This window comes from Nilaparvata lugens, chromosome 2 (genome assembly GCF_014356525.2).
Source record: "Nilaparvata lugens isolate BPH chromosome 2, ASM1435652v1, whole genome shotgun sequence".
Taxonomy (NCBI): Eukaryota; Metazoa; Arthropoda; class Insecta; order Hemiptera; family Delphacidae; genus Nilaparvata; species Nilaparvata lugens.
The window spans coordinates 43041018-43063144 of record NC_052505.1 but is presented as its reverse complement, the minus strand read 5'-3'; the positions used below and the strand labels follow the sequence as shown (position 1 = coordinate 43063144).

Genomic DNA, 22127 nt, shown 5'->3' with positions numbered 1-22127 from the left:
GGTATTGTGATAGACCTCATATGGTCAGTGTAACAAGTCGGGAAATTAATTGAGTGGAAGGTTGTGGATGGTTGCTAATGTATCAGTGGATCACTGCGGGATTAATGAATATAATTCTGCTTATATTTGCTTTTACATTGGTCACTGTCGGCGGCTTAGCTTATAATTTCCAGACTAAATTAAGCAGTGTATGCAACATTTGGCAGGATTTAAGTCAATTTAATCCAACACCGATAGGATTAGATTCTGTACTCAAACCCCTTTTCAGAAATTATATTTATTCAATAAAATATTCATCATCAATTCTGATAGCGGTAAGAGGCACAATCATACATGGATTTGTGATCTATATCTTTGTTCGGGTTGCATTGGCTCTTTATCAGAACAACAACCAGGTCATAATTTTAAGATCGCTTTGTTTAAGCTCAATATTATTGGAACACTCCAATCCTACATCTGGGATAAACTACAGATTTCTCAACCAATTAAATAAACTCTCAGGTCTGATATTACATAGAGGGGCATATATTCATGTACCCGTAAAAGTGAGCACTTTCATAAGATTATCTATTTTTTGTGTGGTCCATGCCCTCCCTGGAGCTAGGTCCGTGTCACAATTTAACAACAGCTGTTATATTTTAATATACTGTACCAGCATGAACTGTGAAAATCCAAACACAGCTGTGTTTGAGAAGAAAATACCTAGGCTGGTTACAGAGCTCGACCGACCGTCAGTGCGTACGTCAGTCGCGCTTGTCTTTTCCATAGAGATTCAATGTATCCGTACAGAGCAGGACTGACGGCACGCACGCGCACGGTCAGGACCATGCGTTTTATACAGCGTATGAATAGGGTACGCGCCACCTTAGTCCTCCGACACACCCAGAACCTGACAGGAGTGGACAGCGACTATCTCATCCATCGACACCGTACGCCAGCGACAGGGAAAGACTGTTTTGAAAGAGTCTCGAATTGGCATGTGCGTTGGCATGGCGCCAAAACCGGACACTTTTACATCCGTACAGAAACGACAAAGTCAGACACATCAAATCTCTGACACTTCAAAAACAAGACAGTCAGGTTATACTTCTTGGACGGACTGTACTACGCAGAGCTGACTGGTTTTCAAACAATGGTATTGTTCTGATGAATCCCCACATGTAGGCTATTCTTAACAAGACCATTGACAATTTATCTCTGAAACCTATCACTCTTTTCTATCCCTCTTCGTAGTAATAACAGTCGATGACTTATCTTGTAACTGTATAATTCCTATTTATCAGTCCTATATATATTTTATAAGTCCTATATATCATTCCTATTTTGTGCAGTTGTCTCTCTTTTCTGCAGTTATTTGGAGCTTAAATAATAGAACTATTAGTAAATTTCTTGACACAAACAAAAATAACTTCACTTAATAGGTCAATTGTCAAGATTAGTGAGTACACTGAAACTTCTCTATAATTCGTAGTTTTGTCATCAAAAACACTTTAATTAGTATTCCCATAAAGATAAATACACTAATATGCCATAGTAACTGATAACTCCAGTAATGAGTTCATCGAAAATTATGCTACAGTAACTAATAACTCCAGTGATGAAGAGACCGAAAATCATATCAACTGATGAAGTGAATTGGAAAAAAGGGTGTTGTGATTTATCATTAGTAAGCTGGAATATTAATTGCATGCAATTACCACAATTTACCCATTTATTCATAACAGCTAATGCTGATTGTTAATTATTTACCCATAAGGAGTGAACATTAAAGTTCTATGGATTCACATATAATAATATAACTAGAGACACCCTTGGTTGAAGAACTCGCTCTTGAACAGTTGTATTGATCTCTGAAATCTTTTACAAGTATGTCAAATTAATATTAACAATATTTTCTAATATTCATTCATAGAGGCTATATTATGAATTAATTATGGCAAAGATGGGATCAGTATCAATGATATAATTTTCTCGTATTTTGTTTTATCAGCCTCGATATTGCAGAGCTTGATATAATTCGTCACCCTCCAAAATTCGTATTAAATGCTTGGTCCCGTAAGCTACAAATTATATAGGTTCTACTGTGTTGAATGTAGTCTAGGCCTACTGGAGGGTTAATTACTCGTACATTGAGAATTTTGAATATAATAAAATTATTCAGTATTGTTTTAATTTGAATGTCATTTTCAATACTGGAAGATATACAGTTATCATTTCCCAAAATAGCGGGAAAATGTTATTTTTTTCATGATTGATTTTTCTACGTTTCAACGACGGGATTTGCTTTTGTCTGTATATGTATGTTGGCATGTTTGTAAATTAGCTTTTGATGATTACAGCTTGGCAATGCTCTCGGTTTTATTTATAACAGGTAATATTGTCATCGTCAATACACGCCAAACAGTCATTGGATGTTTTTCCTATGTCCGAAGGGCTAATTGAAGTGACATATTGACAATGAGATCTGTTATAAATGCTGTACGAGGTCTACAGTTCACAGAACGACTAGCTACAAGTATTCAACTGCAGAAGTCGGAAATAGACATTTCATTTTACTCATGGAAGACACCCACCCTATCTATCTACTTCACGTCTATGAAGATAACAATATCAAGAAACAGAGTGAAAGTACAAAGACATAGAGATGGAAATTTAGAAGTGAATGAATTGCTATAATTCAATTACTCAGGTATATTAAAACTGACTACTTTAGCATTTACCTGATTAATATTACCGCAATCATTATGTTTTAAATTCAAATTTGCGTTGCGTTGCTGTCACTCGGCTGCTCTCTGCACCATTTTCCGAATCATGCAATAACTTCAAAAAAATGACGTCAACAAACTTGGTGACTCAACACATCTGTCTCGTTTTCAACTGACAATGCAAACTCTTTCGATCAGCTGTTTTCAACTGACGATGAAAACTCTCTTGATCAACTGTTTTTAACTGACGACGGAAAACTCTCTCAGTCAGCTGCTACTCGGTTGATGAATATATTACCGTACCTAATCATTTTAAGTTCCCTCAGTGAGTTATCCTAAACATGAGTCCTAATCCAAATGATTCTCGTATCACAAACTCTATATTTCAAACTTAATCAAAATCGTTAGAGCCGTTTTCGATTTCCATCAGACATACAAACAAACTAGCAAACAGAAATTGAATACGATGATAAATACGTCTATAGTAACATCCATATGGGAACGTCTGTTATAGTAGACTGCACAAAACTAATCCGATGTTAGTTGGAAGAGCTGAGTACCTCCTCACCCCTTACCATAAACTTTGCCAATTCTTCAGGTGTACTGTATTATGAAAATATCAATATCAATTTTTACTTATAATCAGCTGCCCCTCAAGGATCAGATAAATAATGAAAATGCGGGTCTATCTACACGAATCCTCAGAGTCTCATAATGATTTTTTAATCATTTTTTTCTTTATCAGCAGTAGTATAATTCCTTCTACAGTATCAACAATGTAGCAAAATTGCCTTGAAAGTATGGGTAGAGAGTAATAAATAATATATTTTTCTCTGTGGTATAATTTGAATACAGAATGGGTACACTTATTGATCAGAGCACAATAAGTGAGTTATGAATAAATTTCAATGTGAGAATTAACAAGTTGCAAGATGTCACAGTGAAAGCAAAAGAAAGGGCACAATCAGACAATCAAAAATGTATGTAAAGGGTTGTTGAGAATTAAGGAAACAGCTTGATGTATCTTCAGCTTTCTAACTGGAAGTTATTTTCCAATTAGAATATGATCCACAATGAAATTGTTGAAATTGTCATTGTAAAGAAAAATTTATCTTTTTCCATGATTTTTAAGAAATCTGTTTCAGTGTATCCTACTCTAGGGCCTCTCTGTAGACCCATTTCTAATAAATATTCCATGATTGAATTCAATAACTAATAATGTATATGTTTGTATTGATACTTCAACCACATTTGTATAAAATTGGAAAAATGAAGCATATAATAACATCTTCTAATGTAACATTCATGGGGGAAAAACCCAGGTCCCTCTATCCTTTGGGGGTATATTCCCCCCCCAATACCCCTTGGTTTTTACCTCCCCCCTTTAGCAGTTTGGTGAAATGGCACCACTGAAGTTGAATAAAATCAACTTGGTAATTGTATGGCAAGATTACGATACATATGAGCTCTACTTAGAAATGGATTGTGAAACAAGATAATTGTACTGGAATGTAATAAACTGTGATATTTTCATGATTATATAAAAGCAATTTAGCCATTCATTTCAATCATTGAGAGAAAAACCAATAAGATGCTCATATTATCTTCTCAAAACATTAACAATACACTACCGGTAATTCACGTGTAAATAATACTGATGTGGTCGATTTCAATGAACATTAAATGAAATGTTTGTTTTCTTCTAATGTCTATACTTGAGCATTCTGTTAATTTCGAACAGAGATCACTTTTACGGAGTTTTCTCAGATGATGCAGCAATCACTGAGGAATATCCAACACATAACTCAATAATCCAGGAGAGAGTCATCTAAAATTAAAACTATTAGTGCAATATTGCTAATTATTAGTGTTTTTCAATAAATATTAATCCTATAAATGTCTCTTAATTAAATGATAAGTTATGGAGTTCCAAATATTATAATATTTTTCGCATTCCCATTTTTCTTTTTTTATATTTGAAACGCTTCATTTGGGTCACTCGTTGTTTAGTCGAATATAGTATTTAATAGTATTATTCAGGTATATCTATCACATAAATCTCTCTCAGCAGCTACTATATAAACGCTTAAAATAGGTTGCTAGGGAACGATAATGATAAGAATATGTGATGAATAATCTATCCTGTTCTAGGCGAGCAATATTTCTGTATCACAGATATCCAAAAACTTCAACACTAAAATGTGAATATCTTTGAAACGGTTTGATATATTTATGAGCGATTTCCACCATTCATTGTCTCTTGAAATTCTTTATTATTCGAATCTTTATTAAAACCTTCCCATAGAAAATTTTGATTCAATGTGGCGGAACGAAGATGGCAGACCAAAATTATTTTGAAGCTACCTATAGAATTTTTTTCAATTTGAATAAATCCCAGTGGAGCCCACTGTTATATTATCTTTGGAAAAGGAACATTAAGCTGTTTTCCTATTAATATTACGCTGTAGGCCTACGTGAATCCATAGGACTTCATAGGTTTCTCCGTATGGTTAAATGATTCAGAATCAGAATTCAAATTTTGTTAAATCAATAATACCAACGACATAGCAACTGCCATCACAATTTGTATCATTAATATTACGCGTATGCTGCTGAAGGATAATAGTCAGGCAGACACACAGGAGCAAGTTATTTTGTCTCATGCAGTACTTTCAATGTTACTTTTATATCCTGAAAAAGGACGAAGAAGTGAGTAAAATATTTTGTTGTTCAACGAACTTGACCTGTAAAAAGGTTCGAAGAGTGCGTGTTCAAAATTTGAAGCTGATCGATCAACTCTTTCTAAAGTTATTGTAGTGCATTCAAACAAACAAGCAAATCCACAGACTGGCAACAACTTTGAACTTGAGTAAAAAGTAAGAACTTGCTAACGCTCGTTCAACAAATATTATTGAGAGAACAACGGGCGGTATTATCAAGTTGGGAGCACATAACTTGAAGGAGTAAAATTATTTCAGTGTAGGGGATTGTGTATTTCACAAGAGAGTGTGGTTCTGAGGGATATAGGCTTATAGTGAGAAAGTGAAGAAGTGAGGATTTAATTGAATTGCAGTTTTAATTTTTTTTTGCACGGCCGGCCCTCTCTCACATTCAACCATTAACCCTCCAGTACGATGCTACATCAACTATATTATACAATCCTACTCGGTGGAATGGGGAATTCACAAGATCGATAGTAATGAATATTATTGACACAAAGAAATTTACAAATCTAGGCATGGGAAAGTCAAATTCAAGATAGGTTGTAGATAATTATGTCTGAAGCATTGTATGAAATAATAACAAACCTGAGGGGTTTTGAAGAAAGGAGAGCATTAGCACACAACCGGGTAAGAGAGAGAGTTAGAGAGAGAGAGAGAGAGAGAGAGAAAGAGAGAGAGGAGAGAGAGAGAGAGAGAGTGAGGAAGCAATAGAACTAATAAGGTTGAGATAAGAGACAATGTCACGCAGGAGTATTGTCCACACTTCTACAGTCACACTAAGTTCTAAAAAGAATATTTCAAAGAAAGTACAGTCTTCTCCAAAATTGAAACCAGTTTACTTCCAAACTATTCTGTCAGCTTAACTCACATAAGCGTCAAAAGCTGATAGCGACAACCAGAGACTGTTTTCCAGGTAGAGAAATTAGTCACGGACTCGCCCCGCCAAAACAAGACACTTATTTTTCAGCACAAGAACGACAAAAGTTGCCACCGCCAAAACAAGACTGATTTTCAGTGCTAGGATGGATGTGTCTGACTTTGACGGTGGTGTATCCTGACATCGCCCCGTATGAATACCATCGGTCGAGCTCGTGCGCATCCGTTCCATCGGTCGCTGTTGCTCTATTGAAACAAATAGAATCTTTCAGAGCTGTACTGATCAGTAGCCAGATTGCAACATAACCAATGTGCTGACACCTCTGCCCGACAATCAGCTGATATTGAATTGAATAGCATAATGAATGAATTAAATTAATAGTGTCATATTTGAATTCAGAGTTTTTCTATACATTTCTTCAATCATTTCTAATTTTTTTATTGAAAAAATCATGTATTATTAATATTATCTTCATTTATTTGATCCGTAGCTTAAAGTGACTGCAAGTATTCCCAATGGTGATACAAGCTCGAAAAAACTCATCAAAATTTCTGATGGAGATTCTGAGGTAGTTGAAAAATGTATCTTCACCCCAAGCAATGATGTATATAATGGTACTAAATTCCCTTTGAATTGCTCTTTGGGCGACCATCGGGTGAACTTGATATCTATGTCTTTTTATCTTTCATTTAAGAAGATAATAAGCTGCAATCATACAATCTGTAAAGGCATCCATTTTGTGAGTCAGAAAAACTGATGTATGGTCAGGACAGGATGGTGCATACGCACTGACGGTCGGTCGAGCTCTGAATGTGTAAAACTGATTCATCGATGCGTACGGTCAGGATGGTACATACGCACTGACGGTCGGTCGAGCTCTGTAACCGGCCCTAATTAGAACCGTACGAATTAAAACCTGACATGTATGAAAGCCTCATTCGTTTCCGGTAACGAACCGAACCGAACCGAAAACGAACCGAACCGAATGAAACCGAATGCGTGTGAAGCTAGCCTCATCATAACCAATCAGCAAGAAATTTTATCCAGATAGACAATTTAATCGATTTGATCAACATAATCTGATTTGTTGACATGACATGATAATCCTCCTAAACTAGAGTATATATGATAATTTTCAAAGTTGATCATTATTTGACAATTTCAAGTGATTAGTGAGTCTTATTTTGTAATTCAATTTGGTTTCTATATAATCTAAATTATAAATTTTTTGTTCTCAAATGTTTGAACAGAAAATTGAACCTGAATTGAAGTGTATGAAACATAACCTACTTTCTGGACTATTTATAGTGTGTAAATCAAAATTCGGGAAAGAAACAGCTTTGGGCTGTGCCTGTTAGTACTCCAATCATTTTAAAGAATTGTGTTCGGTTTATCAAAAGTCAATAAATAAATAACGAGCTAAGTTCGGTGCCCCGATATTTAAATAGGATGCGAAGAACTTATAACAGCTTGTCTGGGCGCCTAGATGTCTTCTGGTTTTCTTACGCTAAATTCCGGAATGTGTTATATGATAATTAAATCTTGTGTAAGCATGATCTGATCGAATAAATAGTTCGTGTATCAGTGTGGATGTGCATATTGTTTGGGACGTCGTTCAGTCATAAATGTTATTTATTCTATTGATAAAATTCGTGTTCAATATTTGTTATTATATTCTTTGGTTTTTATAAATTTTGAATTCCCAATTTGTTTTATTTTTAACTTTTTCATAAGTATTTGAAATCTCTGTATTTTTCATTTTTGAATTGGGTGATTATTTTGTTGTTTGTATTATTTATTGCATAAGTTCGTATTATTTTTGTCATTATTTTTCTTTTTTGATTTTTATCTTTACAATTTTTATTGTTAGGAGACATATTTGGGAAACCCCGTTGTCTCCATTGTGAATAAATAAATGAATTAATTAATAAATGAACTATTGACTGCGTGCAATAACTCATTCAATCCATAACTAAAATAACATAGTATTGTCTCTCAATGCTGTACAACAGATCAACAAGTGGTTCAAAGATAATTCATTAAAGTTAAATATGAGTAAAACCAATGTTGTAGAGTTTTCTGCAAGAGGCAATGATAATGATCCACTGGTAATGGGATGGGACTATCCTGCTTCTGAAAAAAAATTGGGGTGGAACTGCAGGGGAACTTGAAGTGGGATAGCCACGTGGAAAAGCTCCAAAAAAGACTGTATCATGCACTCTTCGCTCTGAGAACTGTAAAGGCAAATTCAAATATTACGACAGCTCTAAGGGTCTATCATGGATATTTCCTATCATTGATTAGATTTAGTATTCTATTTTGGGGGTCAGGAAGGAACTATTTGAACACATGCTTCAAGATGCAGAAAAAAGCACTTGGGGTTCTTGAGGGAGTGAGTCCTTCTTCCTGTAAACCTATACTCAGGAGACTCCAGCTTCTTCCTGTTCCAGCTATCTATTTCTTGGAAGTGATTTCTTTTGTGTTCAAAAATTCAGAAATTTTCAATGTTGACTTAATTAATCATGCATACAGAACTCGAGGTAGAAATGCATGTTTGTTCCAGCTCCCAATTCATAGACTCTCTCTACTTGAAAAAGGGCCGTATTACTCAGGATTGAAGTTTTATAATTGTATTCCAGAGGATATTAGGTTGTGTGGTGGTTATAAAGTGTTTCTATCTAAGATAACCAGGACATTGGTAGAGGCATGTCCCTATACAATAGAGGAGTGTTGCAACGCATTCTCAGGATCCCGATCCTGAACTTGACATGTTGCATGCCACTTGAGCCTTGCTCAAAAATGTGTGGCTTTACGCAACTATTGTAATATACGCAATTGTAATAAATAAATAAAAAACATCAATTAGCCGTTTTCACAACGTTATCTCGCCGACACGACATAGAGACAGGATTTACTCTTATGGACAGTATAAGAGGAGGCTTCGTTTTATAACTGCGCGAGGTCTACTGTTCACAGAACTACTAGTTTAATCAGTTTAATATCATTACATTCCTGTACAGTAATTGCTATCTTAAAATTCAATTTCATTATTATTTATTATTTATTCATTATCAGTTCTTATATACATTTTGTCTAACCAATTTATCTGCAAATTCAACTTTTCGCTATTTGATTATTTATAACGATTTCAGTAATATATTTTATATTGTCCATTTACTTCTTTGAATTTACTTCATTACACCTTCGAATCCGTTCTTTTTCAACTGACACATATCAATCGTGCCGGACACGACTTGGTTTATAGTAGTCAGATATTATTGAATATCATAATTATTAGTATTAGAACGTTATTCCATCTGGTAGTCGATATCCACATCAATTTATAAAACATTTTATTGGAGATATCATCAAAAATCAAATCAGATCGACTGCCATTAACCTACCATACAGAGGTGTATTGGATCAGTCGCATAGACAGCATCCAACTACTCGAAACATCTAATATTTTGGTTCAAGGCAGTGCCATATTATAAACCATAGTATCTGTCAGAGACCTGGTTCGCATGGAGTTGCCATTTGGTTTGTTGTCTTGTGCGGTTTAATATCTCCTCCAACATACTGTAAAACGGGTACGTATCTAGTGAGTGAATTTATTCCAAATTTTAAATCTCTGCTTGATCCTGGTGACAGCATTGATTATAACGAACAGATTCAGATTGAACTGCATCAACTGCATATTGGCTTCGAATACAACTTTATATTATTTTATTGTACCTTGAGCCATAGCAACAATTCAGAAGATTGTAGTTCCAATATCGGCTACTTTGTAGACCGTCAACCTACCAGTTTAAGAAATTACTTTTCAAATCAAATCTTTTTAGTATATACTTTTCTTCTGCCACCGCCTATGCTATCGCATAGCCGTACAAATCCATCAACATAACCTATCATTTCAACGCGCACTTTCATAGCCTCAAAATCTATAATTATTTTTCTGTGTTAGCTGTGTCCCCTCGGGAGCAGGATTTCACAAGCTCATGGATTGATTTAATTTTCTAGGAGAATGAAGTTTTTGTGATTGTTTGAGAATGGCTGATTTGCACTGACATGTGGCGGTCGAGAGGAAGGGCACCTCCATGTTGGACATGCGTTAATCGATGCATTACCCATTCCAACAAAACTGTTAAATCGAGTACATCATTTATCTGCCCTTGCCCCACTAGCCGCCAGCCGTGATTCCATTTGTATTTTCCGGAGTATTCCGTTCACGTTTACATTAACAAACGCTCGAGACCTGGTCTGTTCCATTAGTTATAGTGTTGATTATAATGGAGGAGAGCTATCTCTTGCAATAAAGACGAAATTCAACAAAGGTACAGACGCAATTTCAGTTAACAATACATTAGCATCTACCGTTCTCGGCATACATCTGACGTTAATCACAAAGCTGGTTGCAGGTTTATGTTTGTTCAGTGATACAAACGTTCGGAGGATGATTTGCTCTAACAAGTAGTCCTAATCAATTGAACTCTATACTGTACTCTCCCCAATGCTATGGAAATCCAATGACTATGAGTCAACAGCTATTCATTTTCTAGAGAGACTTTTTATTTTCTAGAGAGACTTTAAAGTATTATCAAGCTTTTTCATTAGCTGGACAGGGAGTACTATTCGTAAAAGGAATACATTTCCGCATGTGTGAGCTGCTTTCTGCTTCATATTAAAATTATTAGTCACTCTGACCAAACATCAATTTTCGGTCATATATCTCATATCTGAATCATTTTCATACTGATAAAGTTTTCAAAAGAAGTCCTTAATTACATAAAAAAATTCATTGCATCTTCTCACTCACTGCACTTGCTACCATTATACATTATTATACTAATAATGAACAGGCATTTTTTTTAAATTGCCATTTTCACTCCACTAGCACTACATTAGCACAAAAGGTTTTGTTCTCTTCATTCGCCTTCAAAGCCTTCCTTTCCCCCAATATGATTGGTATATTGCCCACTAGTTGAAAGAATAATCGATTTGGAGAGTCATCTTGTAACGTTGTAGGAAAATTGATTCATAAAATTCCATTCAATAAACAACAGAATTAATTCTCTATGAGAATGGTATGAAATCATTACGGAATGACTGAAATGATCACGTTATCAATCTTTTGAATAATTTTAAAATTATATTGCTCTGAATGAACTGTATTAAAATTGATCGATCAAAAGTACTGACAGCTTCCTATGAGTTATGTTCTTCTATTTCGAAGGAAAATGAGTTATTCTATAAAACTCAATATAAATAATATCCAATCTAATATTAATAATTGATAGAATTGATGGTGATGTTGTGAAATCTCTCCATAATCCTGAATAATCATAATCATGAATGTTCCTGTATCCTCATTCCTCAGTACAGCTGATGATGCGTTGGTTAACTAAGTGAAACTATGGTTTTGTTTTAAAGTTTTTAATAAATTTTTTAGTGAAATTTGACAATATCTTTGTTTTCTCATTATTAATAATTGACTATAATAATAATAATTATAAATCACTAAAAACTGAATATCCCTAAAACTTGAATATAATGTAAGTTCGATCTGTTCCTTGAAGTTTTTCTCTCACTTTCTCTTTCCACTCTCAACTCAGCCAGAACGAGAATGGGACACGTAAGAGATAATCTCAATGACAAACAATGATTTTGCCGAACAGTCTGACCAGCTTTTCTACGCTGACAAATGTTTATTCTTGAGATCTTTCAGATAGCGAGTTTCACTGTGAAAACAATCTCCGAATTCATATTGGATTATTCAAATGCAGCCGGAATACTCTATTAACTGTTTGTCAATATTTTCATTGGAAATATTTCATGCAGATGGGAACGCTACGTGGGAGAGTAAAATAGAGGGAAAAGTGGATTCATTATCACCACAATGGAACTGGAAAAGTAACTGATCCGACTCTTTGTGAGAACTGCGGGAAATCTCATTCAACTGTCTTTTTCAGACGTTGTTTTGAATATCAATTATTTATCAGTTGGCCTGTTTCTGATGTACATTTCATTGTTCATTCGACGTGAGGTACACATCATAATTGTATGTGACGAGGGTGATTCACGTTACGTTTCAGGTTTCCAGATTTCGCCCTATTTCATAGCTCAACTTAGGATAAGGAGTGAATTTTTACATCAATTATAGATATATCTGTGGGAAATATTGAAGAGGGAGGATTGAGGAAATATCAATTGAGTTCGAATGCACTTGAAGAAATATCATGTGAGCAGTGACTATGTCACCTCATGCCTATCTTTCTGGGTTGTTACTGTTGTAAAATAAAAAAAAGGATTTACGAGTATAGAAAAAGAGCCAAGTTCTTATAACGTGTTAGTGACTGATTGAAAATTGATACTATTTTAATAACTAATAGATTCAAATTGGATTGAATTATTAAAATTATCACTCAATAGAACATTAGAATTCATAAGTATGCAGACCACATAGTTGAACACCATCTTACTATAAAGTCATTGGAGTTAAATTTTTAATTTGGATCAATAATACATAATTATATTTTATCAATCAGACAAATGTCACAGACTACATTACAGCATTTAGCGTGGTGGATGTGAAGGAAATAGAATTCGAATACTGGAATCTCTTATCAAATATTCAACAAGCGCGCTGAACCAGGGAAATAATTCATGTGAATGACAGTGGTTGAGGTCTAAGACGCGATTGTAACCGCGAAGCTGCTCAGGAGAGGAAAATATCTTTTTGAAGGCGGGCGAACTCGGAAATACTGGGAAATGGCTGCTCACAAATCCATGACAAGAAATGGCAGTAGCATGGACGCGTGTAATCCCTGGTTTACACGGCGGCTGACGAATGATACCGAGAGCACGCAATATTTCCAACGAATATTTCAAATTCAAAGGATCACCCTGATCCATCTTTCGTTCAACGGCGCTTCTTTCGAACTCTTTCTTCACTCTCGTCTCGTCTGTGATCAGTGTGACGATCAGCTATACTAATAAAGTCACAAGCAATCCACTTTTTCCATCAACTGAGTTCAGAATTTATTCAGCCTCTAGAAGGATTATTATTATTATTATTATTCGGCAGCCACAGATAGAAATATTTTTGGGGAATTAGATTGCTGAGAGCGGGTTAGTGTAAGCTGAACTGTACAAACTCAAATGTAGCAAATAGTCGAAAAAATATTTTTTTTCTCAGCATGTGGATGTGAATACCATCCATAAATTATCAATAAATAATCCATATGAGGGTGTGTGCATGAAGTTACAGAGAGCGGTAAGGCATTCCGATTTTTCGTGTTTTTCAAGTCGTACATGTTCATTCTATGGACAAAATGGCAGCTGCCAAATAGAAAAGTTCCAGTTCGATTTCACGATCGGAGATGAATTAGTAAAAACTAGATACTATCAGGCAGAGAATATCTTCAGCTTCAGTATCGATTCAATAATATCATAAGCGTCTCTCTCTCTCGTGATAATTTATTTCAATTTCCATGTTACCAGGAGCGTAGAACTCGGAATGCCTGACCGCTCTCTATGTGCACACACCCTAATAGCAGTATTTTCATTCCAAAACTTATATTAAGCAAGTATTTTTTGTATGTATGTATGTATGATAATTCTCAATGATGAAAGTTGATTTTGAGGCGCTTTTATAAAAATGAGGAGATTTTATAAAAATTGAATGAATTGTATTTTGTTGCAACTTTTCAGCTTTTTAGATAGGGTTCATCATAAAGACCATTCACATGTAAATGAGTTTGCACGCTAGAGTGGCGGCATTATCAAGCTAAAATAATATTATACACAAATGTAGTAGTTTGCTTTTCGAAACGGAATGTAAACACACTTTGTATTCGCTAGAAGGTGTTTATTGCTCTATATAATTCCTGTTCATACACAAATGAATACAGTTGCGTGGAGCTGACTTAAGAGCGAAACGTGTTTTGAGCTTATTCTAGCAAGGGTTCTATTAAAACTTCTCAACAAAACAGCACTCTTTGGGCTTTCTCCCTTTGGAGAAGAAAGTTTCCAGAGACCGTGCTGTAGCAACGTGCATAGCAAAGTGCAGAATCAACTTTTTTCACGGCCTATACAGTACATAATTTTTCTCTGGAAAAAAGGTTTCCCCGATTGGAAATTCTGTGATAAAGATATTTTGCAGACATTTTCAAGTTTGCACAGTATAAGTTGGATAATTCTATGAGGAGACTGGGATTGAGGAGAATCATTCAGAAGCTGTTGCTACTGTTCTATTTCCAGATTTTCCGATACGGTTCTGTATTTTGATCTATCTGATTACGCCTATATCACTCCACAGATCTTGGTTTATAGAATTAATTTAGTGACTTCAACTTCTATTCAATTTTAGAAATGTTCAGGAATAACAGGGAATCCTTGTTCTGATGTATTTTGTATTTTATTTCTATTTATATCTTCTGATCAGAATTATAATTGTACTATATTCACTCATGAATGAAGGCTTGCATAACATGTTCCGTATCAGTTTTTCACATACAGTACTTATATTAAATGATGTGATTCCTTCACAAATGGATGAATGAATACAAGAATACAATATAGGCCCAATTCAATAGCATTTTCAAATTCAAAACTCTCATTTTTATCAAACAAGTGAACAAAATAGATTTAAATCAAAGATTAAGTTTACAATTCAAGAACACTACTGAGCTTCCCAAGTTGGAGTGAAGCTGACAAGCTTCCCATGCTGATATCCTTATCCCAACAATACATTATGACAGTGCTTTCTGTGTTGGCATACCTATAGGTATACAAAGACAAGAGTGGGCTTACCCAGTACGAAAACACGCATTCCCTCCCCCTTCCACACGTCCGGAACCCGCCATAGGGCTTGTGGCTTGTGCTCACATATAGCTTGCAGAGAAACACATAGCTTTCCTCTCCACGTCAAACGTAATATCTTACTTACTACACCACCTTTCAGTTTGTCACCGGTAAGATTAATGAGTGTTGCATTGTGGAGAGCAATAAGAAATCTTTGCATAATTCTCACTGAGTGGAATTTGATGGGAGGGAGCTTAGTGAGCTTCACAGCTTGGTATGAGCTGTTCATGGTCTTGAGGCGATTGTTATTCTATGCCAGCCGGTATCATGTAAATTGACGACGAAAATCCAATCAGGCACTCACGAAAACATGATCCATCACGATTGAGGGTGAGTGAAAAAATTGACCTCGTTTCAAAGCTTCCTCTTGAACTCCATCTGGCAGCTACCATTATCAAAGACACTATTTATGCCACGATATTTTTATATTATAATAAGGAATGCAGTAATCACAACTAAAACAATTAAATCAATTTACAAGAATATAGTGATATAACTAAGGTATGATAGTATATCCCTAGCTCCTTCGTTGATTTTTTTCTCACCTTTTTATGTTATAAAGACTTTTTTCGTTCCATTGGTATTGTTTTTTCTCTTGACAATGCCTCACGTATGTTGTGTGCCTAACCCTAACTGTAAAAGTGATTATTTCTATAATTGTGATGACAAGATACATATTCGCGTTTCAAAATTTCCTAAGGAAAGAAGTTTTAGGTGTGAGTTACTAAACATTTTAAACATTTAAACATTTAAACATTTAAACATTTAACCATTTAAAACATTTAAACATTTAAACATTTAACATTTAAACATTTAAACATTTAAACATTTAAACATTTAAACATTTACATTTAAACATTTAAACATTTAAACATTTAAACATTTAAACATTTAAACATTTAAACATTTAACACATTTAAACATTTAAACATTTAAACATTTAAACATTTAAACATTTAAACATTTAAACATTTAACATTTAAACATTTAAACATTTAAACATTTAAACATTTAAACATTTAAACATTTAAACATTTAAACATTTAAACATTTAAACATTTAAACATTTAAACATTTAACATTTAAACATTTAAACATTTAAACATTTAAACATTTAAACATTTAAACTTTCAAACATTTAAACTTTAAACATGTCGAGTCGGAATGTTTGAGTAGGAAGGACGTCAGTGGGAAGCTCTGTCATTAATGAGAAATATTGTTGGTTTAGTTGGAGTTTTCGGGTTTGGTTTTTACGTGAAGTAGTAAAGTTACACCTTGTGCATCACACAGTACACTGGTTTTTCTTGTACGCGTGCTGTAAGTGGAGATATAGTGTTTTTATTTTTTCTAATTTCGTTAGTGAAGAACGATTTCTACAAAGATAACCATGCCTCCAAAAAGGAATTCCAGTAGCAGTAGCGATAAAACAGGCGGAGCTGATGAGAAAGAAGCAACGGCAGATTGTGATAGCGACCTAGTAGATAAGCAGACTGTAAGTAACTCAACAACAGACGACAAACTGAACACTATTATTAATGATTTAAAAACTATTAAGTCTGATATTCAAAAGAAGCGATCTAATCACGAGGAAATGACCAGCTCGCTCGAACTCTGTCATTCATTGATTGATGAAAATAAAAAATCTATAGCGAAACAAAAGGATTTGGTGAAAACATATTCTGATAACATTAGCTGTACTACTGAGGAAGTGAATAAATTGAAAGCTGAACTCTCAGAAGCGAAATTTCCGTTCGTTCTTTGCAACAATATACGCGAAAGAACTGTATTAACATTGTAGGTATACCTTTCAGGAATGGTGAAAATATAATCGAGATGATAACAGTGATTTCCAATCTCATTAATCTCGATTCCAAACCGAGTATGATAAATAACTGTCATAGACTATCTAATGATGCAACTCGCAAATCCCCACCTTCAATTATTATCGTCAAATTCCATAGCTATCCGGACAAACAAAACTTCATGAAGAAAAAAAGTGAAAAAGGCAAAATCATTCTGAGTGAGATTGGTTGGAAGGATAACTCACAAACTCTCTACATAAATGATACCATGTCTCCAAATAATCGTCAGCTGTTTTTAAAAGGAAAGGAACTTCAAAAGCAGAGAATCATCAAATATGTTTGGTTCAAGAATGGCAATGTCTTCATTCGAAGGGATGATTCATCTAGGGCTATTGCTATTAAGGACATCTCGGACTTTCCAACTAGTTAAGGACTTCAACTTCTCCAACTAATTATCAAAGCACAGAATTTTAATTGTGTCTCTATTTATATTAGATCAGACATTGACTTTCTATTTATTCTTTTTTGATATTCAATAATTTTTCATTTATTTTTATTATCTTTTTATTTTTCAATTATTCTTTTCTGAATGATTCACACATTAATATAGTTTCAAATTAATCTAGAAATGAAATTCTCATCTAGTTCAAATATTTGATCATTTATATTTATTATTATTTTTTTTTGTTATTCTTTTCTGAATGATTCAATTTAGTCACTCATTTACATCGTTTTTATATTAACCTAGAATTGAAATTTTTAACTAGTTTATGTATTTGATATTTATTTCCATTATCATTTCAATAATAAATTCGTGCTCTATACTATACAGTTGACAGTCATGCTCTCACTGCTTGTTTATTTCTATGCTTATTTCTGGCAAGCTCGTAATTTATTTTTCGCAATATGAGATTCGTTGTATGAATGTGTTTTGTATGAATGTTGTAATTTTTTCAAAATCAAATGGTAAGGACTCACTTATAATTATTATTGGTTATTGCACTTTTTTATTAAAAAACATGCAAACTTGTTACGTGTAACTGCAATAAGGGAGATGATTTATTTGTGCTATATGAATGTAATTTATATTAAATCCATTTGTTGCTATGGCGGAGGATAACTGTAGTTATATTGTAGGAATTGATGAAATTAATTCATCTCCTCTAGCGGAAGATGGTGGCAGAGCCATAATGCATCAGAATATACGTAGTATAGGTAAAAATTTTGACAATTCTCTCGCATATATTAATTCTTGGAAGAAGCTACCTTCAATTATTGTTTTGTCAGAGACATGGCTACAATGTTGTGATGACAACCGTCTCTTCAATATTGACGGCTATGAGAGCTTTCATGCTGGTAGGGAATTCACTGCGGCATCAGGAGTAATGGTTTATGTTTCTGTGGAGAGTGGCCTTCGTTGGTCTAGAATGGATTGCAGAATTGAAGGCTCTGACTCTATTTTCCTGGAGTGTGAGCTTTTTAATTATAAATTTACTGTTTTGTATGTGTATAGGTGGCATGGATTCGAGTGCAGCCAATTCTTGGATAGTCTTAATACTTTCTTGGAGCAGCATCATGGCTCAGACTGTATGATGTTGGGAGACCTTAATATCAATATTAATGATATGAATAATATCAATACTGTTGAATATCTAGAAATAATGAATGGTAATGGATTTTGATCCCTCATTGATATGGATACTAGAGTAACATCATCAAGCTCAACATGCATTGACCATATATTCTTCAGGTCCAAAAAACATAATCATAGGCTTAGTAGTTATGTCATCGATACATTGATAACAGATCACCGAGCTGTGTCTATAACCATTTCAGAATCAAGTGTATTTAACAATAATCTTGTCAATATAGAAAAAGACAGAATTGATTATGATAAATTGAAATTGTTGTTGATGCAGCATGATTGGGAACCAATGTATTTAAGAATTGATGATTTTATTGTGAAGGTAATTGGGGTTTATGGATCACCAAGTAATCAAAAAATATTGATAATTTTCTTAATAGTCTGAGTAATGAAATCAGTAAAATTCTTAATGGAATAAATGTATGTGTGGCGGGAGACATGAATATAAATACACATTCAACTGGTGTTCCTGTTCAAGATTATCTGCATATTTTCAATAGTAATGGCTATAAGTATAACATAACTGGTGGAACCAGAGTAACAACCACAAAAAATTCTTGTATTGACCACATTTTTTTATAAAAATTCAGGCAATCATTCTATGTCCATTGAAGGAGCTTTATTTAGGACAACCATAACTGACCACTACGCGGTTGTACTGAACTTGGTGAAGGTTCCTATCAATAAGGATAATAGAAACGTATTGATAAACACATTAACTAGAACCAACTATCATGCACTATTGGAACGCATAAGGAATGAAGATTGGGAAGACATCTATATCGTGAATGGAAGCATTGACACTATTATGGATAAATTTGTCGATCGTTTGACCAGTCTCATCAATCAATGCAAGAAGGTAAAAGTGATACCTAACAGACTTTGTCCCCTGAAGCCCTGGATATACGAAGGCATCATAAGATCAATAATCACGCGGGACAAAATGCATTCTAGACTCAGAAGAGATCCTGATAACAATATCTTAAAGAATGAATATAAGGCTTATCGTAATGGTTTGAATAAGATCATAAATCATGCAAAGGATGTCTACTATAAAGGGAAAATTAAAAATTGTAATAACAACAGCATGAAGTTGTTGAAGTGCATAATCGAAGTTATAGGTGAGGACAGTATCAAGGACAAGAGTACTGAACTTGATGCTCACTCCCTCAACAATTATTTCACAAATGTGGGTAAATTACAAGCTCAAACTATCAATATCCCTGATAATACTGGTGATCGATTTCCTGCAATACAGATCGATAACACGTTTTTCATGAGACCAACGTGCCTAGCTGAAGTTGAGGCAACTATTAAAAATCTGAAGAACAACTGCAGTCCTGGTATTCATAGTCTAGGTAATATTACGCTGAAGAAAATAGCAAATTTTATATCTCAACCTCTCGCTTTCATTTTTAATAGATGCTTTGAGGAGGGATATTTTCCCGAGCACCTCAAATCAGCCAAAATAAAACATCTATTCAAACAAGGCGACCCGACTAATCCCTGTAATTACAGACCAATTAGTCTTATCAGCTACCTTGCTAAAATAATGGAGAAACTAATAAAGTCAAGAGTTGTTTCTTTCTTGAATCTTAACAAAATAATCAACAAGAACCAATTCGGTTTCCAAAATGGTAAAAGTACATCTGACGCTCTAATAAAATTCATCAATACTTTATCTGATAAAATAAACTCCAATAAGAAAACTCTTGCGGTCTTCCTGGATATACGCAAAGCTTTTGATACAATACCTCATAATACTTTGTTCAATAAACTGGAGTCCTATGGTTTCAGAGGAGTCTCGCTTAAATTGTTCAAAAGCTATCTGAGTAATAGAACCCAGTCCCTAACCATAAATGATCAATCTAGTGTAACAAACTTAACTTTTTATGGTCTTCCTCAAGGTACTGTACTTTCTCCTATCCTTTTCATACTCTATGTAAATGACTTTTTAAATTTAAGACTTCTAAACTCAACTGTGATATTCTTTGCAGATGATACTGCAACTATTTTTCACGGTAATCCATGGAATGAAGTTCATAACATAGCTGAAAATAATATGCTTTTTATTAAGAAGTGGTTAGATAAGAATACCTTAAGTTTAAATATTGAAAAAACTAATTACATAACTTTCTCTGTAAATAGAGTAGGGCAGCCTAACGAGAATCAAGATTTGAGACTCCATTCCCAGTGCAATTTAAACTTGGGTAATTGTGATTGTCCCACCATTAAAAAAGTCAATAATACTAAGTACTTGGGAATCATAATTGATGAAAACCTTGAATGGGATGTTCATATTAAATACATATGTAGAAAAATTAGATATTTATCTTTTAAATTTCACCAAGTTAACAGAATTCTTCATAAGAAACACCTGAAAATGATGTATGATGCTCTGGTCAAGTCAATTCTGCAGTATGGCATAGTTGTTTGGGGAGGCTGTTTCAACTGTCATATTGCCGAATTATTTGTAGCACAAAAACTGATAATTAAAACTATATTAAGCAAACCCAGGCTCTATCCAACGGATATGGTTTTTAGTGATTTTGAGGTCATGACTATACGTCAATTATACATGAAAACCGTAATTGAGTACTTGATAAAATATAGATCCAATTTTCCTCTCACAATAAACTCTACTCTTAATTATTACAATCTAAGGGCCACTGCTAACAAATATGTAACCTATAACACTAATATTGAATGTATAAGGAGGCAGTTAATTTACATAGGTACTAAAATAATAAACCTCATTCCAAATCACTTTCTCATGGACAATAAGATCAGCGGAAAAATTAAACTGAATATAAAAAGCTGGACATACAGTGATTTCTTCTTCCATTTAGATATATGACTCGAGATTTCTGCTCCAGCATTGTTTTTTCATTTTTCAGTGGACTCGTTTACCTTTATTTTGAGTACCTATTCCTCTGTTCTCTTCCTTCCCCCCATTTCTCCTTTCCCTTTTTTCCTAATTACTCCTCTTTTCTTCTTTGCCTGACTATTTATCACATGGGAAACCATAGCTGGCTAGGTAACCTCCTCTCTTTTTTTCTCTTCTCCAACACACCCAAACACAAAGCCCATGGTTTTTTTATATTTGTAACATTTTATTGTGTTTTATATGTTTCGTAATTCTTTGTAATTTTGTTTTGTCTTGTTTTGTGTGTTTTTAATAATAAATTGAAATTGAAATTGAAAATTGAAATTGAAATGCATTGAGAATAATAATTGAATGACACACGAAATAGTATTGAAATATGTAAGCACAATGCTACAATATTATCTTCTCATGATAAGCAGCATCCTATCAAGAATAGGAAGCAGTATTGTACTGTTTGTTGTTTGTAGAATGGATAAATCAATCATATGCCTTGAAAATGCATTCAAATAAAACGGCATATTTCCACAAAAGTGTAGCGACCATCGAATATTCCGAGCGAAGAAACAATGAGAAATGAGTGAGACGTGACAAGAGATAACGGCGAGCCGAAAAACGTGTTAGGTTAA

At 34.1% G+C, this 22127-nt stretch overlaps 1 protein-coding gene across 3 annotated transcripts in view; it reads left to right on the top strand.

Annotated features, from left to right (window-relative positions):
• Window positions 1-22127, top strand: part of LOC111055246 (cholecystokinin receptor) — a 318135-nt gene that overhangs the window by 106319 nt on the left and 189689 nt on the right. The window lies entirely within an intron of this gene.